This window comes from Epinephelus lanceolatus, chromosome 21 (genome assembly GCF_041903045.1).
Source record: "Epinephelus lanceolatus isolate andai-2023 chromosome 21, ASM4190304v1, whole genome shotgun sequence".
NCBI lineage: Eukaryota > Metazoa > Chordata > Actinopteri > Perciformes > Serranidae > Epinephelus > Epinephelus lanceolatus.
The window spans coordinates 37,920,155-37,936,074 of record NC_135754.1 but is presented as its reverse complement, the minus strand read 5'-3'; the positions used below and the strand labels follow the sequence as shown (position 1 = coordinate 37,936,074).

General features: G+C 44.0%; 1 protein-coding gene across 1 annotated transcript in view; it reads right to left on the bottom strand.

Annotated features, from left to right (window-relative positions):
• hid1b (HID1 domain containing b) overlaps positions 1-5,428 on the bottom strand; it is a 78,415-nt gene extending 72,987 nt beyond the window's left edge. Inside the window, exon 1 of the mRNA XM_078163733.1 lies at positions 5,304-5,428. The gene's annotated coding sequence lies outside the window, so the exon portion shown is untranslated. The remainder of the gene's footprint in view (positions 1-5,303) is intronic.
• Between the last annotated feature and the right edge of the window lie 10,492 nt (positions 5,429-15,920).

The following is a 15,920-nucleotide window of genomic DNA, read 5'->3' as shown; positions in this document are numbered from 1 at the left end:
CTTCCAATAAATCAGTTTAAATCAAATCAGAGTCCAAGCACATGCCCGCTGTTATTCTGAGGAATTTAACACAATTACATAAGTGAGGATACTTTGTAAAAGTTACCTGCTCTGCTGCTGGATTTGAAACAAGACTCCCGACTGAAGGGACGACTGAAGAGACAGGTTACAGACAATAATGACAGATCAGAATCTTAAAGTCATGAATGTAAAACTCCATTCCAACACTAACACTCCAAAAATGTCCTGATGACAAACACTCAAAAGTTCATCAGCTGACGGCACTTAATAGTAACAACATGTCAAAGATACAGAGAGTTAAAGTCTCTAAATGTCCTCACAGTCTGATTCCAACACATGAACCCTGCTGCCGGCTGTTTGTGAAACACGTGTTAAGTGTTGTGGATGCTGAACGTCCTTCTGATCAAACAGGGCCAATCAGATGAGAGCATGCACTGTTATAAACGTCTGCACACAGCACTCCACACAGAACAATCTTTAGGAACCTCATGATTCGTTTCTCATTTGAATGAATTAAAAAAAGAGGGCACAGTTTTCAGTCTCTTGCTCCCATGGACTTTGCTGCATAGCAAACCATTCACCGGTGTCTTTACTACACTAAAAACAAAATCAAATCACAATTAGAATACATGGTCTGATCTTTTTACTTAAAAAAGTTTACTACATTGATGAGATAACGTTACAGCACCTGACAGTCTCCTGCCTGTATGAGAATAACAAAATGACGGGGAGCAGCATCTCTGCAGCATGTTAGCTCCAGGGTGAGCCAAGATGCTTAGCGGGGGCGCAGAGTTTCTGAAACAGACTGAGCAGAGAGCATGGGCTAAAAATGATGGACATAGCTATCATGATGTCACAAATTGGTGGAATCCTGTGGGGGCCATGTCACCCAGCCCTCATCAGCATGTTAGCGTTGTCATTGAGAACATGCTCAGATTAAAGGTACAAGGCGCCCACAAGCTCACCTGGCAGAGCAAGAGCCCCATGAACAAAATGCTATGTCCTTGCTGCAGCTGCCGCGGATTCGATTCCAAACCACGGCCCTTTGCTGCAAGTCATCCCCTCCTTCCCCCTCACGCTATATCTGTCCTACGTGAAGTCTCACAGAGCGGCTAACAAGGCTGCAGACTCTCAAGAAAACTTATTTCTCTCAAGGCTCCAGTTCAGATTTTAAAAGTGCTCCGAGTACTTAAATCCTGTCAGTATCTGCAGACGATTTCACACCTTCGTGCCGTTACAGACATGATGGACCATCATCTTGGATGACACATGAAGACATCCATCATCGGTGATAAAGACCTGCTCTTTGAGATGATTCTGTAACGTCACATGACCAAACATGTCACTGTTCCTACAGTTGTTGCTTTGTTTATTTGTGTTGTTCCTCTCCTCCTTGTCTTTATTTTCTTTCCCTCCGCTGTTAAAGGTCGTAAGTTGATTTCCTTTTTCGATCTGGAAAACAAGGGCAGCTTTTTCCGCTTGGCCGCTGCTGTGTGTTGTTAACCGTGCGTATGGACAACATGAATCATGTTTTTGATACAACGGAGCTGCTTCAGTGAAGTCAACTCTTTTCCCTCTCAACTTATTGAAAACAGCACGTCGGGTCGGGCGAGGAGGGACGGCTGCATTTATCAGTGTGTGGCACACTGAAGCTCACACAGTGCAGAGCTCTGTTGACTCAGATGGCTCCTGACAAATTCATTCATTAATACTATTTAATATTTAAGTGATTTTTTGTTGTGTTGCATATTTATTATTTATTTAAGCATTCCTCATATATATTAGAAATTAATTTTATTTTGTTTGTGTATACCGCTGCAAACATGGCACAGGTGCAACCTTGTTAATCACTGACTCTCAAACTCACTGACATCACAGTTAAATTCTCTTTACACTCTCTGTATTAACTGGGTTGTTATCAAACCAGAGGCCGGATCTCTGCCTCACTGACAAGTTCAGATCTTATGTTCTGAATACATATTTTCTACTCGTGGACGAGGGACTCGTGACAGCGTGAGATGTAAACATTAATGGCGTCCTCCTCGGCTGAGCTGTAATGTTAGCTAGCAGTAGATGCATGCTTCCTTCTGATGGATGTAACTCGGTAGAAAGAAAATAGTTCCTACATGAAACTGCTCACAACAAGGTCTGTGGATTATCTTGAGTAACCAGGTCATGATTTCCTGGAACAGGCATTGATGTTGAGTTTATTTATTTTTGCATTTTGAGCACCACAGGCTGAGTGCCATCTAGTTCCCTTATATCCTCCTGAGACCCTTTGTCCTCAAACAAGGACGTCACATTTTGGGTTTACTGGACCTTACGCTTCACTCTCATTAACTTAGACCCGTTGTCCTCGTTTGTGGACACTTTTTGTGCCATCTAGTGGCAGTAAGAGCACAATACACCCTAAACAATGTAAAAACAAGATGGCAGTCATCTCTGCCGAGTCAGTCTGTGGCCGATCACAACACAGAAGTGGACAAGGTCCAAAACCTGATCACATGTTATGGTTGAAACCTGTTTATCTTATTATATAATGACGAAAACTCTGTGTGTGTGTGTGTGTGTGTGTGTGTGTGTGTGTTCCATGTTTTTCTCCTCACTGACTTGGTCAATCCATGTGAAATTTGGCACAGTGGTAGAGGGTCATGGGAGGATGCCAATGAAGCAATATTACATCAATTGGCCAAAGGGGGGCGCTATAGCAACCCATTGAAATGTCAAACTTTGAATGGGCATATCTCATGCCCCGTATGTGGTAGAGACATGAAACTTTGCACAGAGATGCCTCTCCTCATGAGGAACACATTTGCCTCAAGAACCCATAACTTCCGCTTATATAGATTTTCCGCCATTTTGAATTTTTTGAAAAACACTTCAAATGGATCTCTTCCTAGGAAGTTTGAGCGATCTGCATGAAACTGGGTGAACATAATCTAGGGACCAATATCTAAAGTTCCCTCTTGGCAAAAGTTGGAAAACTTACTAAAACTGAGCTTCTATAAGGCAATGAATATTGCGGAGGGCGTGGCTCATCACATAAAGGTGTATAACATCTCAAGGGTTTCACCCATCACCACGCAACTTTGTAGGCATATGACCACACATAATCTGAGGGGACCCCTCCATTATTGACCCCATCAAACAAAATGGGGGCGCTAGAGAGCTCATTTCTTATCTAGGCCTAACCGCCATATGGATTTTTACTAAACTTGGTAGATATGTAGAACAGGACGCCTCAAGGTGACTGGAGAAATTTAACTCTAATTGGCAACTGGGTGGCGCTATAACAACAGAAAAATGCTTCAAAATGGCTAAAATGCGACCGATGGCTGTGGCTCCCCCTGTGGACCAATGTTGGTGTTGTTTTCTAATGTTTGGTATGACTAAGTCATGGTATGGTATGCTGTACTCAATGGGTATGGACTAGTTTATGATTAATAAAGTTTTTAGTTTTGATATGCCGACAGATTTCATAAAGACACTGTTAATTAGGAAGAACTCGTTTTAAGACTAAAGCAATTTATCATTATCTTGTTGAAGGACGTTAGGACTTTATTATCGTCTTGTTTGAGGATATAGGGATCCTATTATCAATGACAATGTTTAGTTTTTTTATACTTATCAGGTCCTACTGATCCCAAATAGCTAGAAGAAAATAAAAATGCAAATCAAAGAAAAGTTCTAGTCTCAAGAGGATACTGGAGAGAAGACAGATATCTCTACAGTCAAGATCTCCAACACTCAGCAACTCACACCAAAATGATCTAGACTGACAAATGGCACTGCAGGTAAGAGACATGTATTTTTGATTTGGGGGTGAACTGTCCCTTTAAGTTTGTTTCCCCTTTTTGTCTTTTCTTTTCTTCTTTATTCAAAATTATTTTAAATTAAAAAAATATATAATTTATTTCTCAGGGGACAGAAAACTATGAGCAGTGGGCGTTCACTTTGTGTTAATAGGAATAATATAAAGAACAACAAGCTGTTTTAATGTTTGGAGATTTTGTCATTATTTTAAATATGTCACATAAAAACATTACCCAAAAACCGGTCCATAAATAATCAGTCCAGGTCAGAGTCACCAGACTACGGCATCAAACACCACATTAAACTGACAGAAAAATCTGGTTGAACATGAAGACGGCCAGTCTAATGCAGGGTGTCTCCAGGTGTCAGAGAGTTAAAGTTAATGCCTTTTAGACCCGTTCAAGACACGTCTGAACCAAATGTAGGACAGATTTTTGGACAAAACATGTTTTACTTATTTATGCATTGCAGACAAGTAGTATATATGTGGTCTTGTGCAGAGGTTAGTGATATGTAGAAATCTGGTTATCAGTGTGAGTTTAGTCAATCTACATTTTGCCAACAGGTCAGTGCAGGTACGAAGTGAAATGACAGTTTTATAGTTTTTTAAAGATTTGTAAAAGATTGACGTTTACATCGGAAGGCTTCACTCATTTTCACAAAATGTTTGTAGCAGTTAAGACCTGACAAATTCAAATTTAGGACTATCTAATGACTTTCTTCTTATTATTGTGACACTGAGTGTAAGACTTTCTAAGGACTTGCAGACACCCTGCAATCACCAGAAAAAATGCTGGAATTTACTTTTCTGCAAACCATGGATACGTTACGTTTGCACGTTATTATTTAAACTTTCCATTTAAACAACGCTGTGGTTACAGTGTGTTTAGGTTTAGGCAGAAATACCAATTGGTTATGGATAAGAAAAGATCATGTTTTGGCTTATTGTACTCTGTACTGGTGGCACTATCCCGTGTGACGGGTCGCCTCAAACACCCAAGTTTGGTGCCTAAAAGTCCCTCATAAAACAGCAATGATTCACTGAATCAAAAATGGTTTTGTTGTTTGTGGGTGTTGAACAGCGGTCTGCAGCTTGGCAGGCGTCTCGCCTTGCTGACTCACCATCCTCCATCACTTCCACCGCCCGATGACAAAATCATCTTAGAAACGTGGATATGATTCGTATGAAACAAGCAACTGTAAGATAGTCATGGTTGGCAGAAACATACAATGCCAATATTTCCTTCTGGTGACTGTGCTGAGATGACATGAACATGAAGTCAGCATGTAAATGTGTTAGTGCGCGTCTAACAGGTGCTTATGGGGCCGACACGTGCCCTCAGCAGCACATGCCGCTCGTCACGGAGCTCCTGAACAGGTTTAACCCCTGAGAGATGGCACAGCAGGTCAATGACCCAGCCCCCGGGGCCAAAGGCGATAATGTTCAGCACTGAACACACAGCACTCACCGCCCGTTCCACTCAGCACGGCCTCGCTCAAACTGCATGTGGGCCTGCTGGACTCCTCACTGGCTGCGATCTTTAATTGAGCACGTTGGTCCAATCGATGTGCTTTAAAGCAGAGAGCAGAACCATCTGTGTGTCGTCCTGCTGGAGTCCTCATCTGTTAGTCTTCACATCGTCTCCGGGCAGCGACAGGAAGCTGAAAAATAACACAACCCTTTGAACAATGTGTTCAGTTCTGTTATTTATGATGACTCGACTCATTATTACACATCAGGCGCAGTAAGGTGTGTTTTCAACACCCCACCGTTCTGCTAGGAACCTCTCCCCAGAGAGGGAATGAGGTCATGTTGTTCAGGAACCAACTCATCTATCAGGACAATGGACCACTGGCAACTTCCCAGGGTGCAGTGCAGTGCTACACTAATCAGATGCCTGGGAATCAATGCCCATAGTTTTTTTATTTCCTAAGAAGTCAAAAGGGCATAACTGACCATCTGATACCACCAAACTGCTTCCTTCCTTGGCGAATGCTGAAGGGAAACCAACAAAGAAAAGTTAACACCCAAAGAGTGACCAGTCCCTCCCTGCTGTAACAATAAAGCGTGCAGCTAATTATGCATTTATAACCTTTGGCTCAGATGATGAATAACTCACTGTGACTCATCCTGAAACACAGAACATTTTCAGGGTTTCAGCCCACAACATGGTCCACGCATTCTTTTAAATCCACGTCAAACTCACATCTCTAGTGTGTGCACAAATAAAAAAAACGTGATAATTTCATTTTGCAGACCTTGTTCCTAAAATACACATTGGGATGGGAAGAGACAAAAGTCTCGTGTGAAATCTGGACAGTCATCAAAGGAACACTTTCTCTGTGTGTGACTGAGAAGATTGATAACGCCTGAGGTGGATTAGGAGGGACGACACATTACTCAGGTCTTCACAAAGCTTCTTTAAATAGACGTGTTGAGCGTCACCTCTAATTGACCCGACACACTTTGCTCTCCAAATGCAGTGAGGACGGCCGTCATTCACGTCCGCTTCAACAGTGAAAAATGTGACACGTGTATCAGTGTGTGTTGTGATGCACTGAAATGTAATTTTCTATTGTTAAAAGAACACGTGTTGCATGTGCTGCGTGTTGCTTTGTGCTCCTTTGAGGAACTACGGCAAACTGTGCAGCCCCCAAAATACGCCGCTCTTTTCAACCGCTTAATCAAAGCCGGGTCGTAGGGGCGGCAGGCTGAGCAAAGTATTCCAGACGCCCATCAAAAACGCTTTCCAGCTCCTCCTGGGGGACCCTGAGGTGTTCACATAATCCCTCCAGTGTGTTCTGGGTCTGCCCCGGGGCCTCCTACCAGTGGGACGTGCCCAAAACACCTCTAACAGGAGGCGCCCAGGAGGATCCTGATCAGATGTTGAACCACCTCAACTGACCCCTTTCGACACGAAGGAGCAGCGGCTCTATTCCGAGCTCCCACCTGAGGTCCAAGCTTCTCACCCTACGTCTACGGCTGAGCCCAGACACCCCACGGAGGAGACTTGGGTAGAGCACGCAGGAGGCAGGACATGATACAGATTACACCACCGTCACGTGGTGGGTTTGTAATTTGGTCATAAACGACTATGTTTCTGGCCGTTCTTTTAATTTGTCTGACGATTTCAGCTTCGGCCCTTCAAGACAGAAGTTCCAACACCCTCTCATTCCAACTCGTCATATATTGCTGCTTGTCAGTGGCCTTTCACGCCTATATTTTACATGCTAGGAAGCCTCCTCTGTCTGTTGGCATTCCGGGATGGCGTGCCAGTTAACGCCTGTCCTTTCAAAATACACTTCTGTTTTCACAGGAAACCTCACAGTTTCTGCTCGTTAGATGCAAACAGTCTTTTTCAAAATAAACTTAGAATGCAGTGTTAATTCTGACAGATATTTCAGATTTAGTTTTTGTCTTGAGACGAAATGTTTACTTACAGCACAGCTACACTCACAGATAACTGAGCCTCCTACCTGCCTGTCAAACACCATCAACCCAGAAACCTTCTCCAGTCCGGACTGAGTGGAGTCCTGCGGGGTGAAGCTGTGAAGTACAGCGGCCGCTGGCTCCACTGCCGTTCAGCAGCTAATAAGCGGAGCTAGCTGCTAACAGCCACCCCTCCAACTTTTTTGTTTTCTCTCTAAAAAAACTCCAACAAACAAACTAGAAATCCAAAACTCACACCAACGGCTGACGCTGCTCCGCTCTGACTTCTCTCTCTCTTTCGGCTGGCTACTGAAACATCCTGGTGCATTTGAAGATAATCACAAGCACGGCCGTTTTCAGCTTTCAACGTCTGACAGTCCACCACTAACATTTTAGTCCATCTCGTCGCGTCAATGAAAATGAAATAGACTTAGTCTTAGTTTTTATAATCAAGGTCTATTTTTAGCTCGTCATCTTTTCATATTCATTATTGGAAAAAAGGTTGCTGACGAAAAATTTCCATCACAGTTTTCATCAATGAAATTAACACTGTTACAACAGTGGTCAAATGCCTCGTTTATACATTTATCTCCTTATGCAAAGAAAGCACATGGTTAGGTTTAGAAAAAAAACAAAACAGTTTGGCTTATAATCCACACAGGAAGTTAACAGTGGGCTCCCAGGTGAAAGTCCGGGGTTTGTTGGATGAATCCACCTCCCCTCAAACCTGCCTGATAGGAACTTTGCAGCTCCTTTTCGTACGTTGTAACCTCTGGTGTTTTAAACTGACGCCGTTTGATGCTGCCCGGTAACGAGTCAGTTCGGAATGAGAGCAGGTTGGAGGTTCCTGAATCTCGTCATCTCTCCAGTTTGACATTTTCATTGCCATCTTTGTGTAAATGACCTTTCTTCTTCACCCTCGGATGTTTGTTTTCCACCAGTTTTGCGAGCTTGACATCACAGAAACGTCTTTAACACACCCACTCACTCGCAGTGAATTCTCCGGACAATTACCTGCTCTATTCAGGCATGAGCTCAACCTGACTTTTTCTGGACTTTGTACTGGGGAGCTGGCTGGGTAAAGTCCGTTAGATGTCCAATTCAACTGAACTGGAGGTTTTCATTCTCACATACAGCTCCTCCAGGTGAAGTCTAGATAATTTCTGGTTTGCAGTGCATGTGTGAACGGGGCTAGAAGGTGAAGAAAGCAGAACATCTAGCAGCGAAAGAGTCAGATATTTTTCCCAGTCGTTGGTGGAGACTAAACCAGAGCTAAAAGGGGCATAAACTTTGGACTCACACTCAACACTTGGACTTAGACATGACTCAGTAATAGTGTTGCTCTGTATCTGCTGGATCTGTAAGAAAAGTAAAAACTTTACGAGCTGATCATTTGTCAGGGGTGTGACTTGAGTGTGTGAGTTTTTAAGTTTTAAGATGCTTACCACAAACAAACAGGACTAAAACTGTAATGTATCAGTGATAGTGTGCAGTTCAGAGTAACAGGGCTGAGTTGCACACAGGGTTCAGACACTGTACACCCCCTCCTCCCTGACCACACTGCCTGCACAGCAGCAGCCGACTGTGGACTACACCACTGACATTCCAGCTGGGTCTAATTTGGCTGCTTTTTCCCCCTCTTCTGTAAATTTTATTATTATTTTTAATCATAACTGTTTCCTCTTACGGTTATGTTAATATCTGGAAATACACTCCCGCGGCCTCAGATCACTGAGAAGTGTTTGCGTGGTGTGTGATTAAGGGCGCCTGGCGAGCCTGAAGTCCGGCCTTCGCGTGGGTAGGCAGAGACAGCAGCAGTGGCAAGACTTTCCAGGAATATCTCAAATAAATCAGGTGTGATAGCTGAGTGGAAAAAACGGCCCATTTTCCATGTCCACTTTCCAAATATTCCTTCTACCAGGAAATCCAAGGTTTAACACCTTTTGTCATAGAACACTTCTGCTGGTATTTCGAACAAAAGACACGAAAAAAAAAAGGTTTTTGTCTGTGAGTGTAAACAACATCTTTTTCCACGGGTTTGTTTGTTGTACTTTCCCAGGCAACAACAGAATCATCCGTTTACGCACCTCCGTCATGCTATCAGCCATTCCCCCTCCTCCTGCTCTCATCCTCCACAAGCTTTTCCAATACATTCTCAACAACACTCTTTGAGTAATTGTAGTGGTTAACGCAGCAGGCCAGATATCCAAACAGGAAACAGGAAAAAGTGCCGAAATTATTCCGATCAAGTGAGACTGGATGATGGAAAACAAGGCAAGAGGAGACATGAAAGGAGGGTCAGAAAGTGCACTCTTGAAGTCGACTTCACACCGCTGCTTGTTTTGATTGCGGTGATTAAAAATGGACAGCTGAAGACATGCCCAAAGTCACAGACCCATCTTGATTTTATAACAGTCCTGATTTAATCCTCTGGAATTATTTTTAGCTCGGTGCATCGGTGTTATCAGAGGTCTCCCGGTGACTGGATTCAGCTGTGTGGGATTACGTTGAGGTGAGAGACGGAGGTCTTTGCATGCAGACGGGCCCAGAGTGCGGTCATGCAGAGGTCTCCGCATCCACACTGGGGCCGCTGCCATGAGAGGCTGGTCGTAGCGTTGGCCTGTCACACAGTGTTGATGTTTGGATGGAGAAAATGTAAATGGAGTGTAATTTTTGGATGAAAAATCCTCCTTTTTGTCATCTTCTGCCAGCGGTATCGATTCTGCAAATTACTAAATATTGTCTTGTGAGGCATTGCTGAGGGAAGCGGATTAGATCATTTTCCTTTCAGAGCGCTCCTTCATGTCTCAGTGCACTTGACCGGTCATTGCTTTGGTGAGAGGCAAATGAGTTGTATCGTTTTTTTGAGGTTTGGTTGTCGGGTTGCCATAGGAAACAATATTAGAAGAATAATGGCGGTGAAACAGAGTATCTCAACTCCAGGCCTGTCAGCTCTGCAGCACACTGAAACAAAAGAGCCACTGCAGTGTCCTGGCTGTTCATGTTGTCCTGTTGCGAAGGGGGGGTGCTTTGTTTTGTTTGAACCAACTGATCAGTACTGAGTCACATGTTTATCCCACCAATGTCATTTTCAGACAACATGCAGTAAATACTACGAAGAGCAGCTGACTATTTTTTTCTGGTCAATCACTGAAATATGCTGACTCAGCATTCTGTTCATCAGCTCACAACAACTTGTGCTGCTGCATCGACCTGCTCTACCCTTGTCGCCATTTTTCATAAATGTCAATTAGCTAGCGATTAGTGATGCCCAAGTCATACCGCAGGACACCGGGTCGGGTGGCTCGGCTAAGCTTGTTAGAAAATATCCCAGGTTTCAGTCAGTAAGTGACAGAGTGGTGGTCTGTGTAAGTTATTAATGACTTACAGAAACGTTGTGCAATAGTCCACCTTCCACCTTCTCTTCCCCTGTCTGTCTCTTTCAAACACAGCAGCAGCTGCATCATCAGCGCTGCAGTGCTCAGGGTTTCCGATATCTGGTCTCTGATCAGGAATATCAGTCAAAGTCCGACATCTTCCCGGTCATAATATCCAGTAAATAATTGGGTTGATTTCCGGTTTCGCTGATCTGGTCCGGCACACGAGCGCAAACTGGTTTAATATTTTGCAAACTGGCTGAACCAGCATTCGTGGCAAATTACAAAGTAGTCCAAATTAGCGAAGGGTGTCGACGGTGTTACAGCGTTAAATCCAACATGTATTGCCTCAATAAAAAGCCATATGACAATGTGATCAACATAATATTGTTTAGAAATGGACGAATGGAGCAACTGGTGTCTGACCGGCTGTGATCCAAGGCTGGTGTTGGCGGCGTGAAGGAAATCATGTTTCAGGAGATGGGAGGGGCGGAGCCCTTGAAAGCACTACAATAGACACGGATAGGCTGATTCATGATAAGATGAGTTATTATCTACCCAATACCTTCTTATTTCATGAGAAAAAAAACAAAATAAGATGGCAGCTGGCTGGAGGGAGTTCGCCAGTTTCTGGTGAGCAAAATGTGGGCATAAGCACATATAGCCTACACCGGCACACCACGAGGACACAAACAGAGGGCTCAGCGAGGACGGAGCACCGGCTGCAGCAAGCAAACACATCATCTGTGGTCTGACTTGACCTGTGGACTTCACTACAAGCTGACTGGCTGTCGAAACAGGTGACATGCTTTAAAACCAGCCGCGGGCGATTTGACCAGTTGAGTTGCAGGTGACACCATCAGCCGGGTTGAGTCGAGCTCAAACTGGCCAGTTCACACCACTGCAACTTTTCTCATCGCTTCATTCTAAAATGAGTCACGAGTCTTTGGTCTGAACTGGGCTTAAGTGACGTGGGCAGCAACGAAATCTGAACACACGTGGTCAGCTAGAGACACCTGATAGTCTCGGCTGTGTTTGAATCACTGAAACCAGGTTTAAACAGGCTCTGGGAGGCGGTGATGCCAGAAAAAACAAACAGCATTATAAGTTCTAATGTTTTCAGCCTTGACTGTGAGCATGACGTGCAGAGAGATTGAAAATAACAAAAAGAGGACCAACTGGTCTCCAAACGTAGAGATACTCTGCTGCTGAATGTTTTTATTTCTTGTTTACTACATTACCTAAAAAGAAAAATACAGGTCGGCTTCACTTTTGTCCCTCTCTTGAATGTCCTGCATTATTTGACGCCCTTGGCACACATCAGACACGCCAAATAAATAATGAAGGTACGGTAGCTGGGATGTGCCAATCCAGGAAACAAATGTAATAAAAACTGTTGCTTTTCCGCAGCGTCAACACGTCGACACTGGGAAAATAAATGACAGTGGCTGTGTTGACGCAACAACACACGTCAACCTGTGATGGTGTCCGGGCTCATATACAAAACTATGACCACAAGTGTTTGAGGCATGTTGGCAACACAACTTCTGTTTAAATGTCAAAAACATTAAAAAAAGAATCTCCCATTCCGAACCATGACGCTGATCCTGGTGACAACAGTATTTGTTTGCAGTCTGAATGAATTCAACAAAACAGTGTTGCAGTCTCGAGGCTTGTGGTTGACCAGTCAGCTCTGTTCAGGACTGTAAACTCCTCTCAGATGTTTCCTGGTAGGAAAGTACCTCGGGAACACTTTTGGGGCCCAGGAACCAAACTCGGATGTAGATTCCTGCACCTGACCTGCAGGTAAAGAGTTTCTCTGGTGGGAAAAGTCCGAATTGCGCAATGCTTTTGTGCAGATTCACTGCCTGCCACATTTAACACTGGATTCAAAGGAAAGAATTTGGGGTCAAAACAATAGTTATCAGAAGGCCAAGCGCTCCTGACTCATGCAGCATTGTGGACTAAATCAGACAGACCTAATTGAAGCCACATTCCTACAAGTGAGGCTTGAATTCCAGAGCTATTCCTGCATTCGGCACACAGTGGACACCACACACCCACACACACATGCACAAAAACACACCTATGAGTGGAGGTGAGGGGAGGTGATCTTGATTTCATCAGTTCTGGTGAATTCAGAGGTTGTACGTAAATGTCACAACGTGGAATTCCTTATCTCTTCCCAAAGTGACATCAAAGACAGCATTTCCAAATTCATCTCAGGATGTGCTTGAGAACTTTCTACAGTTGGATGTGTGGTTGTGATTCACTGTGTTTACATGGAGACTTTCCCCACAGAGTGGCTTTGGCCACCCAGCCATAACAGTCCATGAAAACGCTGGGTCAAGACATCAAAGACTTTTTTTTTTCAACATCATTCCAGTCAGGAGCATGAAATAACACTGTGACAAATACAACTCGCATGGCAGGATACAATGTCCCTCATCCGTTCGCATTCTGTTCTCAATCAGATTGCTTATAAATGTCCAAAATTAAACCAGGCCGCTCCCTGGAATGTGGCTTCATGGTTGTACTGGAGCTTAAAACAAACAGGTCAACACTTAGCACCATGAACAGGCTCTACTGTCTCCAGTGAGTCAGGTGCCTCTCCACCTTCCTCCAGCCTACAGCCTTGATTTCATCCTGTTTTCTTTCAGTCTAGTTGATTCAGGAGTGATTCTGTTTACAGTTATATACACTGTTGGAAATAAGAGATTCTGAGCTTTCTGATGATACCCGTGTTGTTTGTGTCCTCCAAATATTAAGGACAATACGTCCATTACATGGTGTCGGTCACCGAGCGATGATTTTGAGAAAAAGGCCTTCAAAGTTTGTCGTATGATGGCTGCAAAGATACATGACAGAGTACCTGCTGTGCTCCAGGGTGCAAAATACACAGAAAAGTTGGAAGACACTTTTATTTTGTAGCCAGGAAGGAAATGGAAACAAGCACACCCAACAACACGGTACATTGTTTATGTTGAGAGAACGAATTAGCAAACAGTTAGCAATGGACTTCCCATGACAATATTCACGACTTGGATTAAACTTCAGGATAAAAAAGGTTTTCATTCTTTTGATATGGACTAAAGAAATAAAAACATATTCCAGGAATGGATACATCTTCGGACGTTATAAACACTACGCATCAAAAATACTACTTTCAACGTATCACGTCACACCGGCGGTGGCTAGACGTGCACTAGTGCTCTTGGATGCGCTGCCCCACAGCACTTTACACCACTGTCCTATCTCCAGTCCCGCCGCCCCCGGAATTTAATGTATTTGCTCTCTGCTTATACCAACCAGCTCCCATAGCAGCTCTACTTCTCTGCTCCTACGGCAGCTCGACTCCTCTCCTCACCATGGATGCAATAAGACAACTCTGTAGATGTTGCCGAATCTCCTGTGTGACAAAGAGTGGATGATGAGAGACTCGTTATTGAGGTCAATGAATATCCCGAGCTAAACAACCCACGACTCGTCATTATAAAGACAAAGGCAAAAAAAAAAAAAAAAGGTACTGCCTGGCGAGTCACAGCTCTGGAGATCGGCTCTTCGGGTGAGAAATCAATTTTAATTAGCGATTGTCCACACATAATTTTAAGCTAATGCAGAGGTGGTAGAGGAACAGCTCTCAGTAAAAGTAGTAACAACTCTGTGTGGTCATCTGTTGATGAGCTGCAGTGCAACGCGTCCCGTGTGTGCAAGAGGCGACACTGGTGTGTTTTCAGCTTTATCGTCTCTCTAGTTTACTATGCCTGTAAATCTAAATTAATTATTTTGGTGCTCCTGTTTTCAGTGAGTATAACTGAACGATTGAAGTTTGAAGAATCGTACCGGGTGAACGATGTGTTGCATGTCCATACTGACTTAAGTTTAATGTTAAACATTCACATTTTGATGCGCAATGCTAAGCTGCTTAGAACTCAGTTAGCTCAAGTGTTTTACGAGGTTTTAATATTCTGAAAGCCAAGATTTTGTTTAACTGAAATCAGATGAAAACCCACTGTCGTAGACCCTGCCTTGTTACTACATCGTCAACACATTCTCACTTCCCACTATTCAAATACTGACGCCAAGGCCCAATCCCAATACCCCCCTTGTCCACTACCCCTTAGCCCGCAAAATGAAGCAATGAGGGGTAGGGGTTAAAATCTTACCCTAGGAAGGGACACCACTCACTACGTCACCGCGTCAGTTACGTTCACACATATGTAACTATTTTAAACAGGAAGCTACGAGCCATCTACATTTCCACCCGGCATCTACAATGGAGTCTCCAGTTGAGTTCATCCTACTGTGATTACTAACGGTAACGTTAGCTACTATTTGCTTGCTATTAGAGTAATAAGATATGCACGACAGGGGACTTCTGCTAGCTAGATAGCTAGCCAGCTACCATTACGAGGCAGCATAGTTATGCTAGCTGGTGTGTTATCGTAATGTGAAAAATCCGACAATTTTGCATAACAGGACAGATGACAGACGCCAGATAGTGCGAGCTAGCTAGCTAGCTAACAAGCAACCTCACGACGGTAACGTTAGCTGGCTGGCTAGCTTTCTGTCAACTCCAATCTAGACATCGTGAATGCAATAAAAAAAATTGTTGTACACAGTTATTCGAAAACGTTTTTACAAAAGTTCCATGCTTATTTACGTACATGTATGAAATTTTTTCCCCATCTCTTGCTCGGTGGTAGCCATGGCGACGTCTACCCCTCACTGGCAAATCAGCATCTGAAATCCCTCGCTCCGAAGGGCTAGTTTCATACCCACTACCCCTCGTTATGCCCCCTACCCCTACACGCAAAAAGGAATTGTGACACCACTACCCCTCGCAGGAACGCACAAATGTAGGGGTAGGGCTAAGGGGGGTGCTGGGACGGGCCCTTAGTCAGTGGCTCTAAGTCAAACTATGATACTCTAGGTACCCCTTATGTGTCAGTTTTGGACGCTCAGGGACAGCATGTTAATTTACTCTTGTTACATGCATGTTTGGAGACGTCCCACTGGTAGGAGGCCCCGGGGCAGACCCAGAACACGCTGGAAGGATTATATATCTCATTTGGACTGGGAACAACTTGGGGTTCTCCAGGAGGAGCTGGAAAGCATTGCTGGGGCGAGTGATGTCTGGAATACTTCACCCAACCTGCTACCCCCGTGACCCGGCCCCGAGTAAGTGGATGAAAATGAACGGATGGATGAAACAAGCATGTCTTTTCAAAATAAACTTTTGTTTTCACAGGAAGTGTACAGCCTCCACTCACCAAATG